This window comes from Gorilla gorilla, chromosome 23 (genome assembly GCF_029281585.2).
Source record: "Gorilla gorilla gorilla isolate KB3781 chromosome 23, NHGRI_mGorGor1-v2.1_pri, whole genome shotgun sequence".
Classification (NCBI taxonomy): Eukaryota; Metazoa; Chordata; class Mammalia; order Primates; family Hominidae; genus Gorilla; species Gorilla gorilla.
The window spans coordinates 3356931-3372940 of NC_086018.1; the positions used below are offsets into that span (position 1 = coordinate 3356931).

Consider the following 16010-nt stretch of genomic DNA (forward strand, 5'->3'; position numbering starts at 1 on the left):
TGTCGTTGCTGTTGTCGTTGTCGTTGTTGTTGTTGTTGTTGTTGTTGTTGTTGTTTTCAAAGTATACCCCGGCCACCGTTTATGGGATCAAAAGCACTATAAAATATGTGTGATTATTTCTTGAGCACGCCCTTCCTCCCCCTCTCTCTGTCTGTCTGTCTGTCTCTGTCTCTCTCTTTCTCTGTCTGTCTTCTCTCTCTGTGTGTGTGTCTCTCTCTCTCTGCCTGTCTGTTTCTCTCTCTCTGTCTCTCTCTGCCTGTCTGTTTCTCTCGCTCTGTCTCTCTCTCTCTGCCTGTCTCTCTCACTGTGTCTGTCTTCTGTCTTACTCCCTTTCTCTGCCTGCCTGTCTCTCTCACTCTCTGTCTCTGCGTCTATCTCTCTCTTTCTGTCTGTTTCTCTCTGTCCGTCTCTGTCTCTCTCTGTCTGTCTCTTTGTATTTCTTTCTCTCTGTCTCTGTCTCTCTCACTGTCTGTCTTCTGTCTTAGTCTCTCTCTCTCCCTGTCTGTCTGTTTGTCTCTCTCTCTCTCCCTGTTTCTCTCTCTCTCTCTCTGTGTCTTTGTCTTTCTTTCTCTCTGTCTCTGTCTCTCTCACTGTGTCTGTCTTCTGTCTTAGTCTCTCTCTCCCTGTCTGTCTGTTTGTCTCTCTCTCTCTCTCCCTGTCTGTTTCTCTCTCTCTCTGGCTTTGTCTTTCTTTCTCTCTGTCTCTGTCTCTGTCTCTGTCTCTGTCTCTCTCTCTCTCTCTCTCTCTCTCTCTCTCTCTCTCTCTGTCTGTCTTGTGTCTTACTGTCTTTCTCTGCCTGTCTGTCTGTCTGTCTCTGTCTGTCTCTCTCTCTCTCTCCCCCTGTCGGCTGTTTCTCTGTCCCTGTCTGTGTCTCTCTTTCTGTCTGTTTCTCTCTGTCTGTCTTTCTCTCTCTGTCTCTTTCTCTCTGTCTGTCTCTTTCTCTCTGTCTCTCTCTGTCTCTCTCTCTGTGGGTGTGGGTGTGTGTGTGCATGTGTCTGCCTTCTGTCTTACTCTCTTTCTCTGCCTGTCTGTCTGCCTGTCTGTTTGTCTCTCTCTCTCTCTGCCTGTCTCTCTCCCTTCCTGTCTCTGTTTCTCTCTCTTTCTGTTTCTCTCTGTCTCTGTCCATCTCTGTCTTTCTCCGTCTGTCTCTTTATCTGTCTCTCTCTCTTTCTGTCTTTCTCTCTTTGTGTATCGTTGTCTCTCTCTGTCTGTCTCTCTCTGTCTCTGTCTCTGTCTCTCTCTCTCTCTCTGTCTCGGTCTCTGGCTCTCGCTCTCTCCCGCCCTCTCTTTTTTTTGCAAAATAAGCTCAAGTACATCTAATCTGATCCATTACCAAGGCCTGAATTCTTCACTTCTGACATCCCAGATTTGATCTCCCTACAGAATGCTGTACAGAACGGGCGAGTTGATTTCTGGACTTGGATACCTCATAGATACTACATATGAATAAAGATCCAACCCTAAAATCTGGGGTGGCTTCTCCCTCAACTGTCTCGAAAAATCGTACCTCTGTTCCCCTAGGATGCCGGAAGGGTTTTCTCAATGTGCATCTGCCCATGTCCTAAGTGATCTGTGACCGAGCCCTGTCCGTTCTGTCTCAAATATGTATGTGCAAACACTTCTCTCCATTTCCACAACTACCCACGGCCCCTTGTGGAACCACTGGCTCTTTGAAAAAAATCCCAGAAGTGGTTTTGGCTTTCTGGCTAGGAGGCCTAAGCCTGCTGAGAACTTTCCTGCCCAGGATCCTGTGTGAACAAAAGTGCCTCTGCTGGGAGCTGGGATCCTTGGGACCATGCTTGCTAGCGCTGGATGAGTCTCTGGAAGGATGCACGGGACTCCGCAAAGCTGACCTGTCCCACCGAGGTCAAATGGATACCTCTGCATTGGCCCGAGGCCTCCAAAGTACATCACCGTCACCAACCGTCACCGTCAGCATCCTTGTGAGCCTGCCCAAGGCCCCGCCTCCGGGGAGACTCTCGGGAGCCCGGCCTTCGTCGGCTAAAGAAGTCCAAAGGGATGGTGACTTCCACCCACAAGGTCCCCACTGAACGGCGAAGATGTGGAGCGTAGGTCAGAGAGGGGACCAGGAGGGGAGACGTCCTGACAGGCGATGAGTTCCCTAGGCTCTGGCCACCCCACCCACGTCCCACGTCCCACGTCCCGGGCACCCGCGGGACACCGCCGCTTTATCCCCTCCTCTGTCCGCAGCCGGCCCCACCCCACCACGCAACCCACGCACACACGCTGGAGGTTCCAAAAGCACACGGTGTGAATGAATAGAGCCTGACGGAGCGAGAGCCCATTTCACGAGGTGGGAGGGGTGGGGGTGGGGTGGGGTGGGGTTTGTGGGGTCTGTGGAGAGCCCGATTCTCCCTCTTGGGTGGCTACAGGCTAGAAATGAATATCGCTTCTTGGGCGGAGGGGCTTCTTTAGGCCATCACCGCTTGCGGGACTGCCTCTCAAACCCTCCCTTGAGGCCACAAAATAGATTCCACCCCACCCGTCGACGTTTCCCCCGGGTGCTGGATGTATCCTGTCAAGAGACCTGAGCCTGACACCGTCGAATTAAACACCTTTACCGGCTTTGTGTGTTTGTTTGTTTCTGAGATGGAGTCTTGCTCTGTCCCCCCAGCCTGGAGTGCAGTGGCGTGATCTCAGCTCACTGGAACCTCTGCCTCCTGGGTTCAAGTGATTCTCCTGTCTCAGCGCCACCATGGCCGCCTCATTTTTTTTTTTTTTTTTTTTTTTTTAGTAGACACGGGGTTTCACCCTCTTTCATTGGTTTTCACTGGAGATTCCAGATTCGAGCCACACCTCATTCTGTGCCACAGAGAGACTTCTTTTTTTTTTTTTTTTTTCTTTTTTTAAGCGCAACGCAACATGTCTGCCTTATTTGAGTGGCTTCATATATCATTATAATTGTGTTGTAGATGAAGAAAAGGTATTAAACACTGTGCTAATGATAGTGAAAGTGAAGACAAAAGAAAGGCTATCTATTTTGTAGTTAGAGTAAAGTTGCTCAGTATTTAGAGCTGCCTAAATACGTCAGCATTTAAACTCTTCCTAGTAAAGGCTGGCCAATCTGAATAATCCTCCTTTAAACACGATTTTTGATAGGGTTAAGATTTTTTTAAGAATGCGACTCCTGCAAAATAGCTGAACAGACAATACACATTTAAAAAAATAACAACACAAGGATCAACCAGACTTGGGAAAAAATCGAAAACGACACACGTCTTATGAAGAACTGAGTTCTTAAAATATGACGGAGAACATAGCTATCGGAAGAGAAGGCAGTATTGGCAAGTTGATTGTGACGTTGGTCAGCAGTAGCTGGCGCTGTCTTTTTGGCCATCTTTCGGGCAATGTAACTACTACAGCAAAATGAGATATGATCCATTAAACAACATATTCACAAATCAAAAAATGTTTCAGTAATATAATGCTTCAGATTTAGAAGCAAATCAAATGATAGAACTCCGCTGCTGTAGTAAGTCAGATCACCGTATCTGACAAAATAACTACCACAGGGTTATGACTTCAGAATTATACTTTCTCTTGATATTTATTTATGTATGTATTTATTTTTTTAATTTATTTCTCTTGAGACGGCGTCTCGCTCTGTCGCCCAGGCTGGGGTGCAATGGTGTGATCTCGGCTCACTGCAACCGCCACCTCTCTGGGTTCAAGCGATTCTCCTGCCTCAGCCTCCCGAGTAGCTGGGACTACAGGTGCCCGCCACCACGCCCAGCTAATCTTTATACTTTTAATAGAGACGGGGTTTCACCGTGTTGGCCCGGATGGTCTCGATCTCTTGACCTCGTGACCCGCCCGCCTCGGCCTCCCAAAGTGCTGGGATGACAGGCGTGAGCCACTGCGCCCGGCCTTCTCTTGACGTTTAAAACTATGAAGTCAGTCCAGAAAAATGCAATAAATGTCAACGGTGAGTATGGTGTTGAGGCAGAAGTAGGACCACGCATGTTCATATCGTATTCCGTTGATCACAATATGACCTAGGGAGTAATTTCCTATGTGCCTACTTATACACGAGTACAAAAGGGTAAAACGGAGAGACTGCTAAATTAAAGGGTACGTGAAGTTCTTAATAGTCACTCCGTAAACTGGAACGCTGTCAAAAAGCGGCAGCTAGTGAATTGTTTCCATCTATTTTTCTATTATCCAATAAGTGAACTATGCTATTCCTTTCCAATCTCCCAAGCACTTCTTGTCCCCATCACCACTTCGGTGCTCGAAGAAAAGGTAACAAATCAAGTAACACAACTAAAGAAACACACACACAAACCAAAGACAGCTACAGTGTCTGCAAAAAAGCTTGCTAGAAGACTGAAACTGTTGAGTATAAGGATCTGGTATTCTACGATCATGAGTTCATTTCAGAGTTTGTTAAAGACATACGTTTCATAAGGAAACATCTTAGTTAGAAGTTATTCAGCAGTATGTACCATCCCTAAGTATTTTTAACCAAATTCGTGACAATAAAGAGCTATCTAACCAGAAAAATTAGCGAGTACCGGCACCATCCATAAGGCTTTGTCTTTACACTTCATTACCACTTACCATGCCTTACAATGTCTAGGATTGACTCTGATAGCATTTTTAAAACCAGCTAATGCTTTGTCCAATTCTTCAGTGAAGACAAGCTCACGCCCTAATGCACTATAGGCATAAGCATCATTTGGATCCACTTCGAGAGTTCTCTGGAAGAATTGAATCGCAATATCGTGTTCCCGTTGCAGACCGAAACAGTTCCCTGCAGCACACCAGGCCTCTGGCTGGCGAATTTTTATCCATGTCTGTGAAGTCTTTGGACAGAATTGAAAGAGCAACACCTTCCGGAGGATGCCAAAGTGTGGTAGAGTAGATCTCCACGCCTTCGACTCTGTAATTCTCAATCCTTCTAACCTCTGAGAATGTTCTTTCAGCTTGCATGGACTCTGAGAGTTTAAAATAGGCCCTTCCAATTTCGCACAGTACCCAACCGGTATTGCAGTGGTGAGAAGCTAGATGGCTCAAGATATTGAGAGCTTCTTTGCCGTGGTAAGAACACAAAGCTAAATAACCTTTCTCCCTTTCACGAAGAAGGCTCATCGAGCCTTCCGCTGCTGCTTTTTGTAGATTAAAAGCCTGAATCTGAGGCGCGATTGCGACTATTTTCCCTTCTGAAATGACGGAAGAGTCCAATTTTGTCACTTCCAGGCTATCACTTATGTTCGGTGGAGTTATTCCTCCTTTCTTAGTTTTACTTTTTGTTTTTCTGTTTGGGATTTTAGGTGGAAACTTCATTTTTAATTTTCTCCTATTCTCCTCGGTTGTGGAGCTGTCACTAGTCAAGAGTCGTGAATTTCTTCGAGGCGGTGCGTTCGGGAGATGCCATAGTGGGGCTCAATACCTGAGGTGTTGCCCTTGTCGGCGGACCAGAACTTTGTGTTTTTGCAAGAATTGGAGTTACCTTTGGGCTCTTTCCCCTCTGCGAGAAGACAGACTGTGTTCCGGTTTGGCCGATTCTGGCAACGGACTTTTTTGAAGGGGCTCCGGTGGATGGCACGTCAATGACAGAAGGTGTCTAATACCAGTGCAGTTTTGTCAATAGGATCCGTCTCCGGGACTTGGGGTTTCTGATGGCAGAATGTCAACACTTGGGGTTAATGGACTAACAGCTGCTGGTCCTCCTAATAAAACTGCGACCAGTTTTTGGTTTATGTCGAACCTGTTTAGATCATATGGAAGTTCCTGTTCCCAGTGGGACAGTATCAGGTGAAAGGACAGCTGAATCGATAGAGGACACTGGGGAGTCTGTATTCAAGGAGTACTTTGAATTGGAAGATTCTAAATTCAATCCGTTTAATTCAACGGTGTCCTGGGCTGTTTCCGTAAGAACGGTCTCAGGCTGTCTGTGACGTGAACTAGGACGAGGCCCAAGTGTTGTGGCGCAACACTTGGACAGGCAGTTGCTAAAGCTCTCTAGAGATGTGAATCAAAATGTTTGGTCAGGATCCGGCTTTTCCCCCCTATTTCACACCATGATTCAAAGGGACACCAGAGGAAAGGATTTCAACGAAGGCTCTTTTGGTCACATTCTGATCCTTTGGCAAGCCGATCTGTCTTGCAATATACATGTCCCAACAATGGAAGGGGAAAGCGAGCTGAATCACCAAACTCAGGAACAATAATATCATCATGGCTTTTCTGCTTATGAAACACTCCACCCGATAAGATTTGTTCCCCTTCTGCAAGCTTGCTGAGATCAACACAACATTTCGCAAGCAGGTATTTGCAGTGCGGTGTAGTACAACTGTGTCCTTTCAAGAGTCTATATGTTTTATAGGCCTTTCCTGAGCGGTAAGAACAGGTCGCCAGTAAAAACAAGGCTTCTTCTGAGTGTACTTCTGCATAAAGGCGTTCTGCGAGGAAAACCGCATCTCGGTAGGCATAGTGGTTTAGTGCTTGCCATATAGCAGCCTGGACGGGTCCCTGCAGCACCGCCATCCTCGAGGCTCAGGCCCACTTTCTGCAGTGCCTCAGGCACCACCCCCCACCCCCCCCCCGCCCCGTAGCGGCTCCGGCCCGGCCAGCCCCGGCTCATTTAAAGTCACCAGCGACCGTTACCGACCGTTACCGGGGGATGGTGGGGGAGTCCGAGCCAGAATGACTTCTTTATCCTGCTGACTCGGGAAAGCCCGGCCCCTTGTGATCCATTGCAAACCGAGAGTCACCTCGTGTTTAGAACACGGATCCACTCCCAAGTTCAGTGGGGGGGGGGGGATGTGAGGGATGTGGCATGGAGGACGAAGGACTCTCTTCCTTCTGATTCGGTCTGCACAGTGGGGCCTAGGGCTGGAGCTCTCTCCGTGCGGACCGCTGACTCCCTCTACCTTGGGTTCCATCGGCCCCACCCTGGAACGCGGGTCTTGGCAGATTCTGGCCCTTCCTGGCCCTTCAGTCGCTGTCAGAAACCCCATCTCGTGCTCGGATGCCCCGAGTGACTGTGGCTCGCACCTCTCCGGAAACATTGGAAATCTCGCCTCTGCGCGCGGCCACCTGAAACCACAGGAGCTCGGGACACACGTGCTTTCGGGAGAGAATGCTGAGAGTCTCTTGCCGACTCTCTCTTGACTTGAGTTCTTCGTGGGTGCGTGGTTAAGACGTAGTGAGACCAGATGTATTAACTCAGGCCGGGTGCTGGTGGCTCACGCCTGTAACCCCAACACTTTGGGAGGCCGAGGCCGTAGGGTCCCTCGAGGAATCGCCTAACCCTGGGGAGGTTGAGGCTGCAGTGAGTGAGCCATAATTGTGTCACTGCGCTCCAGTCTGGGCGAAAGACAGAATGAGGCCCTGCCACAGGCAGGCAGGCAGGCAGGCAGGCAGGCAGGCAGGCAGGCAGGCAGGCAGGCAGAAAGACAACAGCTGTATTATGTTCTTCTCAGGGTAGGAAGCAAAAATAACAGAATACAGCACTTAATTTTTTTTTTTCCCTTCGGACGGAGTTTCACTCTTGGTGCCCACGCTGGAGTGCAGTGGCACCATCTCGGCTCACCGCAACCTCCACCTCCCGCGTTCAAACGATTCTCCTGCCTCAGCCTCCTGAGTAGCTGGGATTACAGGCACGGGCCACCACACCCGGCTGATTTTGTATTGTTAGTAGAGACGGCATTTCTCCATGTCGGTCAGGCTGGTCTCGAACTGGCGACCCCAGTGGATCTGCCCGCCTCGGCCTCCCAAAGTGCTGGGATGACAGGCGTGAGCCATCGTGACCGGCCGGCTACATTTATTTTTTTTCTTAATTATTTTACCTTTTTTTAGTTTTCAATTTTAATCTATTTATTTATTTACATTTATTTCTTTCCTTATTTACTTATTTATTTATTTTCGAGACAGACTCTCGCTCTGTTGCCCAGGCTGGAGTGCAGCGGCGCGATCTCGGCTCACTGCAAGCTCTGCCTCCCGGGTTCATGCCATTCTCCTGCCTCAGCCTCCCGAGTAGCTGGGACTACAGGCGCCCGCCACCGTGCCTGGCTAACTTTTTGTATTTTGAGTAGAGACGGGGTTTCACTGTGGTAGCCAGGATGGTCCCGATCTCCCGATCCCGTGATCCGTCCACCTCGGCCTCCCAAAGTGCTGGGATGACAGGCGTGAGCCACCGCCCCCGGCCTATTTATCTATTTATTAACTTGGAGTCCAGGTTATGAAACCAGTTAGTTTGTGTAATTTTTTTTTTTTTTTTTTGAGACGAGGCTTCACCGTGTTGCCAAGGCTTGGACCGAGGGATCCACCGGCCCTCGGCCTCCCAAAAGTGCGGGGATGACAGGCGCGAGCCTACCGCGCCCGGACCCCCCTTCCCCCCCTCCCCCGCTTGTCTTCCCGACAGACAGTTTCACGGCAGAGCGTTTGGCTGGCGTGTTTAAATTCATTCTAAATAGAAATTTGGGATGTCAGCTTCTGGCCTCATGGACTCTGAGCTGAGGAGTCCCCTGGTCTGTCTATCACAGGACCGTACACGTAAGGAGGAGAAAAATCGTAACGTTCAAAGTCAGTAATTTTGTGATACAGAAATACACGGATTCACCCAAAACACAGAAACCAGTCTTTTAGAAATGGCCTTAGTCCTGGTGTCCGTGACAGTGATTCTTTTCGGTTCGGACCTTGACTGAGAGAATTCCCAGTCGGTCTCTCGTCTCTGGACGGAAGTTCCAGATGATCCGATGGGTGGGGGACTTAGGCTGCCTCCCCCCAGGAGCCCTGGTCGATTAGTTGTGGGGATCGCCTTGGAGGGCGCGGTGACCCACTGTGCTGTGGGAACCTCCATCCTTCCCCCCACCCCCTCCCCAGGGGATCCCAATTCATTCCAGGCTGACACTCTCACTGGCAGACGTCGGGCATCACCTAGCGGTCACTGTTACTCTGAAGACGGAGGCCTCACAGAGGAAGGGAGCACCAGGCCGCCTGCGCACAGCCTGGGGCAACTGTGTCTTCTCTACCGCCCCCGCCCCCACCTCCAAGTTCCTCCCTCCCTTGTTGCCTAGGAAATCGCCACTTTGACGACTGGGTCTGATTGACCTTTGATCAGGCAAGAACGAACAAACAAATAAATAAATAAAATAACACCAAAGTAACTAACTAAATAAGATAAGTCAATACAATCCATTACAATACAATACAATACGATACAACACGATACGATAGGATACAGTAAATACAATACAATACAATACAATACAATACAATACAATACAATACAATACAATACAATACAATACAATACAATACAATACAATACAATACAATACAATACAACACAACACAATAGGCCAGGCGCGGTGGCTCATGCCTGTCATCCCATCACTTTGGGATGCCGAGGTGGACGCATCACCTGAAGTCGGGAGTTGGAGACAAGCCCGACCAACATGGAGAAATCCCGTCTCAATTGAAAATACAAAATTAGCCGGGCGTGGTGGCACATGCCTCTAATCCCAGCTGCTAGGAAGGCTGAGGCAGGAGAATCGCTTGAACCTGGGAAGCGGAGGTGGCGGTGAGCCGAGATTGCGCCATCGCACTCCAGTCTGAGCAACAAGAGCGAAACTCCGTCTCAAAGAAATAAACTAAGATAAATAAATAAATACATAAATACATAAATTAAAATAAATAAATAAATAAATAAAATAAAATAAATAAATGGGCCCTGCGCGGTGGCTCAAGCCTGTCATCCCCTCACTTTGGGAGGCCAAGGCCGGTGGATCAAGAGGCGGTCAGACCAACAGGGCCAGTATGGTGAAACCCCGTCTCTACTCACAACACACCAAATTAGCCGGGTGCCGTGCTGTGCTGTACTGTCTGTAATCCCAGCTACTCGGGAGGCCGAGCTGAGGCAGGAGAATCGCTTGAACCTGGGAGGCGGAGGGTGCAGTGAGCCGAGATCGCGCCACTGCACCCCAGCCTGGGCGACAGAGCGAGACTCCGTCTCAAAAAAATGAAAATGAAAATAAAAATGAAATGCAACAAAATAATTAAAAAGTGAGTTTCCGGGAAAAAAGAAAAAAGGAAAAAAAAAAAAAAAGAAGAAAACAACCCCACCGTGACGTACACGTACGCCTCTCGCCTTTCCAGGCATCAGACACGTTAGGAATCATGCGTGATTTCTTTTTTTAACTTAATTTTATTTTATCATGATGATTTATGTTTCGAGACGGAGTCTCGGAGGCCCGCCCTCCCTCCGTCCCATTCCCTGGTTGCCCAGACCACCTCAGGAGACAGACCCTGGCTGGGCCAGATTGTTCTTCTCCTTGGTCAATGGTTTCCTTGTCTTTCTTCGTGTCTTTAACCCGCGTGGACGCTTCCGCTCGGGTTTTACAGATGGCAGCTCCACTTTAGGCCTTGTTGTTGTTGGGGACTTTCCTGATTCTCCCCAGATGTAGTGAAAGCAGGTAGATTTGCCTTGCCTGGACTTGCCTGGCCTTGCCTTTTCTTTCTTTCTTTATTACTTTCTCTTTTTTTTCTTCTTCTTCCTTTTTTTTTTTTTTTTTGAGACAGAGTTTCACTCCTGTTGCCCAGGCTAGAGGGCAATGGCGCGATCTCGGCCCACCGCACCCTCTGCCTCCCAGGTTCAAGCGATTCTCCTGGCTCAGCCTCCTGATTAGCTGGGATTATAGGCATGGGCCACCGTGCCTGGCTGATGTTTGTACTTTTAGTAGAGACGGTGTTTTTCCATGTTGGTCAGGCTGGTCTCCAACTCCGAACCTCAGGTGATCCGCCTGCCTTGGCCTCCCAAAGTGCTGGGATGACAGGCGTGAGCCGCCGCGCCCAGCCTCTCTCTCTCTCGCTTGCTTGCTTGCTTGCTTGCTTGCTTGCTTGCTTGCTTGCTTGCTTGCTTTCGTGTTTTCTTGCTTTCTTGTTTTCTTGCTTTCTTGCTTGCTTGCTTGCTTTCGTGCTTTCTTGCTTTCCTGTTTTCTTTCTTTCTTTCTTTCTTTCTTTCTTTCTTTTGTTTCTTTCTTGCTTGCTTTCTTGCTTGCTTGCTTGCTTGCTTGCTTTCGTGCTTTCCTGTTTTCTTGCTTTCTTTCTTTCTTTTGTTTCTTTCTTGCTTGCTTTCTTGCTTCCTTGTTTTCTTGCTTGCTTGCTTTTGTGCTTTCTTCTTTTCTTGCTTTCTTTCTTTCTTTGGTTTCTTTCTTACTTGCTTGCTTGCTTGCTTTCGTGCTTTCTTGTTTTCTTGCTTTCTTTCTTTCTTTTGTTTCTTGCTTGCTTGCTTTCGTGCTTTCTTGCTTGCTTTCTGTCTTTTGTTTCTTTCTTGCTTGCTTTCTTGCTTCCTTGTTTTCTTGCTTTCTTGCTTGCTTGCTTTCGTGCTTTCTTTCTTGCTTTCTTTTCTTTCTTGCTTGCTTTCTTTTCTTTTTCTTTCTTTCTTTCTTGCTTTCTTTTCATTCATTCATTCTTTCTTTCTTCTTTCTTTCTTTCTTTCTTTCTTTCTTTCTCTGTTTCTTTCTGTTTCGTCCTTTTGAGACAGAGTTTCACTCTTGTTTCCACGGCTAGAGTGCCATGGCGCGATCTTGGCTCACCGCACCTTCCGCCTCCCGGGTTCGAGCGCTTCTCCCGCCTCAGCCTCCTGATTAGCGGGGATTACAGGGAGGCACCCCCACGCCTGGCTTGGCTGATGTTTGTATTTTTAGTAGGCACGCCGTGTCTCTCCATGTGGGTCAGGCTGGTCTCCAACTCCCGACCTCATGTGATGCGCCCACCTCGGCCTCTCAAAGTGCTGGGATGACAGGCGTGGGTCACCGTGCCCAGCCTGTTGACTCGTTTCGTTTTTTTGTTTCTTTCGTTTCCATGTGTTCGCTTATATTTATCGACGTAAACGTTTGTATACATTTATATGTAAACGAAAATGTGTATCTTTACGTTGAATACGCTTGTGTATAGTAAATACGCATCGATTATGTAGAAACATACCTCTATGTGATAGATGCAGGTGTTTATTTCGCATAAATGAATACACGTCGCTCTAGAAAGAAGCGATCGCCGACAAATACGTGTATGCTTACGTATGAAAAGTGTTGTATTTATGTTTCTAAATGAACGAGTGTACGTATTTGTCTCTGTTTTCTTTCTTCCTCTCTTTTATGTTTTTCTTCCTTCCTTTCTACCTTTCTCTCCTTCTTTAGGCGTTTCTTCCTCTCTTCCTTTCCTTCTTTCTCTCTTTCTGTTCTTTTTTCTTTCGTGCTTTATTTCTCTTTCGTTCCCTGTCTTTCCTTCTTTTTTCTTTCCTCTCTGTTTCTTTTTCCCTTTTTTCCTTCGTTTCTTTCCTCATTCTTTCTCTCTTTTTCATGTGTCTTTCCTTTCCGTCTGTCTTTTAAAAATGGACTGTTTCAAAAGTTTTCTTTGCGTATCTACGTTTTTTAAACGGTCTCTCTTTTCTCCATTGTCTTCCTCCCTCCCTGCTCCCTTCCCTCCCTCCTTCCCTTTCGCCGTCTGTCTCTTTGCCCCATTCCCCCCGTCCCTCCCTCTTTCTCTCCCTCTGTCTGTCTCTGTGTGGATTCTGGAAGAGCCTACGCATTCTGCCTCTCCGTGTGTCTGCAGCGACCGGCGACCGAGTCCTTGTGTGTTCTTTCTCCCTCCCTCCCTCCCTCCCTCCCTCCCTGCTTCCGAGATGCATCTCCAAACACCCACACGCCGTGGGTTGTCTTCTGACTCTGTCGCGGTCGAGGCAGAGACCCGTTTTGGGTACCGTTTGTGTGGGGTTGGGGTAGAGGGGCTGCGTTTTTGGCCTCGGGAAGAGCTTCTCGACTCACGGTTTCGCTTTTGCGGTCCCCGGGCCGCCCTGCCATCCGGATCTGTCTCGCTGACGTTCGCGGCGGTCGTCGGGCTCCATCTGGCGGCCGCTTTTAGATCGTGCTCTCGGCTTCCGGAGCTGCGGTGGCAGCTGCCGAGGGAGGGGACCGTCCCCGCTGTGAGCTAGGCAGAGCTCCGGAAAGCCCGCGGTCGTCAGCCCGGCTGGCCCGGTGGCGCCAGAGCTGTGGCGCGTCGCTTGTGAGTCAGAGCTCTGGCGTGCAGGTTTATGTGGGGGAGAGGCTGTCGCTGCGCTTCTGGGCCCGAGCCGGGCGTGGGGCTGCCCGGGCTGGTCGACCAGCGTGCCGCAGCTCCCGAGGCCCGAGCCGCGACCCGCGGGGGACCCGCCGCGCGTGGCGAGGGAGGCTGGGGACGCCCTTCCCGGCCCGGTCGCGGGTCCGTCCGCGCTCATCCTGGCCGTCTGAGGCGGTGGCCGAATTCGTTTCCGACGAGTCCCCGTGGGGAGCCGGGGACCGTCCTGCCCCCGTCCCCCGGGTGCCGGGGAGCGGTCCCCGGGCCGGGCCGCCGTCCCTCTGCCGCGATCCTTTCTGGCGAGTCCCCGTGCGGAGTCGGAGAGCGCTCCCTGAGTGCGCGTGCGGCCCGAGAGGTCGCGCCTGGCCGGCCTTCGGTCCCTCGTGTGTCCCGGTCGTAGGAGGGGCCGGCCGAAAATGCTTCCGGGTCCCGCTCTGGAGACACGGGCCGGCCCCCTGCGTGTGGCACGGGCGGCCGGGAGGGCGTCCCTGGCCCGGCGCTGCTCCCGCGTGTGTCCTGGGGTTGACCAGAGGGCCCCGGGCGCTCCGTGTGTGGCCGCGATGGTGGCGTTTTTGGGGACAGGTGTCCGTGTCGCGCGTTTCGTGGGCCGGCGGTGTGGTCGGTGACTCGACCTCCCGGCCCCGGGGGAGGTATATCCCTCACTCCGAGTCGGCATTTTGGGCCACCGGGTTATTGCTGACACGCTGTCCTCTGGCGACCTGTCGCTGGAGAGGTTGGGCCTCTGGATGCGTGCGGGGCTCTGGCCTACCGGTGACCCGGCTAGCCGGCCGTGCTCCTGCTTGAGCCGCCTGCTGGGGCCCGCGGGCCTGTGGTTCTCTCGCGCGTCCGAGCGTCCCGACTCCCGGTGCCGGCCCGGGTCCGGGTCTCTGACCCACCCGGGGGGCGGCGGGGAAGGCGGCGGGGGCCACCCTGCCCCCGTGCGCTCTCCGCTGCGGGCGCCCGGGGCGGCTGCGACAACCCCACCCCGCTGGCTCCGTGCCGTGCGTGTCAGGCGTTCTCGTCTCCGCTGGGTTGTCCGCCGCCCCTTCCCCGGGGTGGGGAGTTGGCCGGGGCCGATCGGCTGGTCTGGCTGGCTGGCCGGCCGGCCGGGTGGCCGACCTCCGCTCCCGGGGGGCTCTTCGCGATCGATGTGGTGACGTCATGCTCTCCCGGGCCGGGTCCGAGCCGCGCCGGGCGAGGGGCGGACGTTCGTGGCGAACGGGTCCGTTCTTCTCGCTCCGCCCCGCGGGGGCCCCTCGTCTCTCCTCTCCCCGCCTGCGGGTGGTGCGTGTGGGAAGGCGTGGGGTGCGGAACCCGGCCTGACCTCGGCGTCCCGCCCGCCGCCTTCTGCGTCGCGGGACGGGTCGGCGGGGTCCTCTGACGCGGCAGACACCCCTCGCTGTCGCCTCCCGTGGTTGTCGACTTGCGGGCGGGCCCCCTCCGCGGCGGTGGGGGTGCCGTCCCGCCGGCCCGTCGTGCTGCCCTCTCCGGGGGTTTGCTCGAGCGTCGGCTCCGCCTGGGCCCTTGCGGTGCTCCTGGAGCGCTCCGGGTTGTCCCTCAGGTGCCCGAGGCCGAGCGGTGGTGTGTCGTTCCCGCCCCCAGTGCCCCCCTCCTCCGGTCGCCACCGCGGTGTCCGCGTGTGGGTCCTGAGGGAGCTCGTAGGTGTGGGGTTCGAGGCGGTTGAGTGAGACGAGACGCGCCTCTCCCACGCGGGGAAGGGCGCCCGCCTGGTCCGGCGAGTGCACGTCCCGTGCTCCCCCTTTGGCGGGTGCGCGCGGGCCGTGTGAGCGATCGCGGTGGGTTCGGGCCGGTGACGCGTGCGCCGGCTGGCCGCCGAGGGGCTGCCGTTCCGCCTCCGACCGGTCGTGTGTGGGTTGACTTCGGAGGTGCTTTGCCTCGGAAGGAAGGAGGTGGGGGGACGGGGGGGGCCTCGTGGGGTTGCGCGCACGCGCGCACCGGCCGAGCCCCCGCCCTGACCGCGAACGCTCAAGGTGGCCGCACGCAGGTGTTTCCTCGTACCGCAGGCCCTCTCCCTTCCCCAGGCGTCCCTCGGCGCCTCTGCGGGCCCGAGGAGGGGTGGCTGGCGGTTGGGGAGTGTGACCCACCCTCGGTGAGAAAGCCTTCTCTAGCGATCCGAGAGGTGTGCCTTGGGGTACCGGATCCCCCGGACTGCCGCCTCTGTCTCTGCCTCTGTTACGGTAGCGCTGCCGTAGCGACTCGCTCGCAGAGGACCCTCCTCCGCTTCCCCCTCGACGGGGTTGAGGGGGGAGAGCGAGGGTTCCGCCGGCCACCGCGGTGGTGGCCGAGCGCGGCTCGTCGCCTACTGTGGCCCGCGCCTCCCCCTTCCGAGTCGGGGGAGGATCCCGCCGGGCCGGGCCCGGCGTCCTGGCGGGTTGGGACGTGGCGGCCGGCGAGCGGTGGTGGGTGTGTGCTGCGCGGTGTACCGCCCGGCGCGTGAGTCCCTCCGCCGTGAGTCGGCTCTCCGCCCGCTCCCCTGCCGAGTCGTGACCGGTGTCGGCGACCGCGTTTTGCGTGGCGTGGGGTCGGGCCGCCTGGGCCCTGGGAAAGCGTCCCGCGGTGGGGGCGCGCCGGTCTCCCGGAGCGGGGCCGGGCCGGAGGATGGACGAGAATCACGAGCGATGGTGGTGCTGGCGTTGGGTTCGTGGCTGCGGTCGCTTCGGGGTCCCCGGTGGCGGGACCCCGGGGCTCGCGAGGCGGATCTCGGTGGGGGGGCCGAGGGCCGTCCGGCGTCCCAGGCGGGGCGCCGCGGGACCGCCCTCGTGTCTGTGGCGGTGGGATCCCGCGGCCGTGTTTTCCTGGTGGCCCGGCCGTACCCGAGGTTTCTCCCCCGAGCTGCCGCCTCTGTGGGCTCCTGGGTGCCCTTGCCCGTCTGTGCCCTCTTCCCTGCCCGCCGCCTGCCGATTCCC

At 53.5% G+C, this 16010-nt stretch overlaps 1 pseudogene; it reads right to left on the reverse strand.

The window, feature by feature from the left end:
• Positions 1 to 2840: 2840 nt before the first annotated feature.
• On the reverse strand, positions 2841 to 6777 carry LOC134758172 (cell division cycle protein 27 homolog; annotated as a pseudogene).
• Between the last annotated feature and the right edge of the window lie 9233 nt (positions 6778 to 16010).